The 3,480-nt window shown below is 33.3% G+C and overlaps 1 non-coding gene across 1 annotated transcript; it reads left to right on the forward strand.

The window, feature by feature from the left end:
• The first annotated feature begins 1,782 nt into the window (after window positions 1-1,782).
• LOC134536373 (5S ribosomal RNA) lies at window positions 1,783-1,901 on the forward strand. The gene has a single exon (XR_010075787.1). It is a non-coding gene; the product is annotated as a 5S ribosomal RNA (ribosomal RNA).
• The last annotated feature ends 1,579 nt before the right edge of the window (window positions 1,902-3,480 follow it).

Consider the following 3,480-nt stretch of genomic DNA (forward strand, 5'->3'; position numbering starts at 1 on the left):
ACGAAAATATATATATATACATACACACACACACACAATTCGAATTCATATTATGCTTAACTGCGTTTGAATTTGCAATCATGCACAAGATGTTTTGTACTTCGAAGTAAAAACAACATAATGTACTATTTAACTACCCACAGTACAAATGGATCCAAAAAAAAAGTGAATTTTCATGCAGACGAAAATGCTTACATTTATTCTATTTATATTAAGTACCCATTACTAACAGCTTATACTGGGTGGAATACAACAGTTGACATGATTTTACTTATATGGCAATTTAATATTTAACCAAAATTAATGGTAAACTAATATTTTAAAGTGTCATTTATGGCCCCTTACCTTCAGCATGTTTGCTTCCTTGCACACAAACGAGGACAAACACATCACCCAACTGAAAAAAAAAAAAAAATCACTTGCATCACAAATAATTTAAAATTTTTCACCACATGAAGTAAATATTTCGCAATAAAAAAAAATATAGCCCTAGGACTCGTGTGCACACCTTTTCTTCCCCACATCGCACACGCAAACAAAACTTCCAAATTATTACAAAATCACTCGATTATTATACATACATAAACACACATGTATTTTCCGAATAAGTGAGAAATGCAGGCCGATGAAAGTCAATTTCGTTTCGGAAATTAAATCTCGCACAACTACCGACACATAACCAAACTTGCGTATATTTACATAGCATTAACCCTCTAAATAATAAACAAATGAAAGCTGAAAAAACAACATCGCTACCCACCGCGCGCGCTCCTGGCGGCGGGAGTAGGAACTACTTTGCACACAGACCGACATAGCCCCCTGCCAAAAACAGTAAAATAAATAATATATATATATATATATATATATATAAGTCTTTTGGCGGGAAAAAATTTCTCAACCGCCTGGGAGCTCCCTAGTGTGTGCCTGTCTTTAGGTTATGTTACTTTTAACTTCATTTTCTACAGGCAGACGCGAGGGTGCTCGCCCATTATTTTTATTTTTTTAAATTCTTTCCTACCTTTGGTGTGCCATGCAAGAATTTATCGTCAAAATGGCGGCCCCGAGTGCAAATTTCTCGTCTGCACTGCTGGCTGGATGATTATGTGATGTTTTGAAGGAGGGTGTTTTTTTTTTGTTTGATTTTAGGGGGGGGGGGGGGGTAGGCTAGCTTTTTTTTTTTTTTTAAATTTTCTAAACATTTATCTCTTATGTAACAGTGTTCAGCATTAAAAAATTTAAAAGAAGAGGCACTTACTCATCAATTTCAAAACAGCCTATAAAGAAAAATAAAAAAAATTTAAATTCATTCCAGTTTTATACATTCATGATTTGATCACATGTATAACTTTTCTTTTTTATTACCTTATTTAATTTTATTATTATTACTACTACTGCTGCTACAACCTAGAAGATACCTCAGTGATACTAATACCTGCTGGTAAAGTTAAAGGTTTCACCTTTCTTTCTTTAAACATATCACAATACCTTTCTTGAGTTAAATATTATCTAATGGCTTTAAGAAGTGATGGTAATGGTCATCAGTTATAGAGTGTGGGTTTGTGTGTGTGTGTGTATGTGTGTGTGTGAGTGTATTTTGAAGAGGGCTTTGGTGGTTGGGATGGTGAGGGTGGTGGGTGTTGTTTGAGTTGGGGGGGGGGGGGGGGGGAAGTAAAAGAGTGTTCATTACACGATTTCTCCTGTTGTTTGTAACAATCACACCTGGTATAGCTATTTCGAGTGGCAAATACAAACTGCAAAAAAAAAAAAAACATCTATATCATTGCCAACGGCCATATCACGATGAACACACCGGTTCTCGTCCGATTACCGAAGTTAAGCATCGTCGAGCGTGGTTAGTACTTAGATGGGTGACCGCTTGGGAACACCACGTGCTGTTGGCACTACTATTTTGCACCCTACAGAAAAAAATTTTTTTTTAAAAATTTCAATTTTCAATTTTTTTTTCCCCACAATCACCACATTTCCCCCCCCCCCCCCCCCCCCCCAACACACACACACACACACACTCTCTCTCTCAATCAATCAATCAATCAATCAATCAATCAATCACTCACTCACTCACTCACTCACTCACCCACTCACCCACCCAGCAGCTGTGAATCTTTGGATGTGTATACCTCATACAAAATTCAAAGTGAAAAAATAAATATATAAGTGTATATGTATGTATGTATATATATATATGTATATACACACACACACACACACACACACACACCTATTTTGAAGTTTCTCTGTTTCAACATGTTTCAGTGGGCAGTTATGTATAATAATGAGAGATTCAAAAAGACGTTGATAACAATGTCATCAATGCCCGTTTAGTGTGCTCATTTGTTGGATGGTCGGCAGCAATACTAGAGGTGGTACAGCTGTAACCTGTAAAATTGTACCTGCAATGTGTTGTGTATGGAAAAAAATAAAAATTATATCATCTAAATTTTTGTTATTCAACAATAACCTTCCCATCAATGCATGATGTCACAGTATCCATAGCTCTACTCTTTCTGCCATATAACATTGGAAAAAAAAAAAAAAAAAAAAAAAGGAGCTATTAGAATAATAACAAAAGATAAAAAATCATCTAACGGCAGAGAAAAATTCAAAAAACTTAAAAGTCCTGACTGCCTAAAATGAATACGCTCTAGAAACTTTTTATTCATTCTGAAGAAAAAGAAGAAAAAAAAAATTAAATATATATATATATATATATATATTTTTTTTTTTAGATATTCGCACATAGGTATAACACCAGAAATGCTAGTAAATTGAGGATAGTTGAACATAACACTAGGCGATTTGAAAATGGACTAAATTACTTGGGAGTAAATCTTTACAACTTAATATCACAGAAAATAACTAAAACAATTTACCAGTATTAAAAAAAAAACAGTAAAAAAAATTCTTATAGAATATCCTACCTACCCTCTGAAGCTATTCTTTAATTTGATTGATAATAGAGAAATTGAACTGTTAATTTGTTGAATGGACTTGTGATAACAGCTGCTTAATGTCTTGCATAAAGTTAAATTGTGTAACATGTATTTTTTTTTTTTTTGAAATTTTTTTTCTTGGTAACTTGCATCATGTAAATATTAATTGTCTGCACATACATGTTCTATATCCCGGAGCCTTGACTCCACGTGGGATCAACAGAACAAAAAAAAAAAAAAAAAAAAAAATAAAAAAAATCCAGCTCACTAATCTAGGTGCATTTTGCTAACAATATTTGGAATATATATATATATATTTTTTTTTGTGTAACATGCAAATTCTGTATTATTCTGCACACATTATTTATAATCTTCTATCATTTTCTTAGATAATAACTATTAATTCATAAAATTGATTGTGTGTGCATAACCTCCTTGAAACATTTGCACTTACCTCCTACTTTACTTTTTCATTTAAGCAATCCTATTCGCATGTATACACTTAGGTTGCAGCATCGAAATTGTGTAA

Source organism: Bacillus rossius, chromosome 10 (assembly GCF_032445375.1).
Source record: "Bacillus rossius redtenbacheri isolate Brsri chromosome 10, Brsri_v3, whole genome shotgun sequence".
In the NCBI taxonomy this organism is placed as follows: Eukaryota; Metazoa; Arthropoda; class Insecta; order Phasmatodea; family Bacillidae; genus Bacillus; species Bacillus rossius.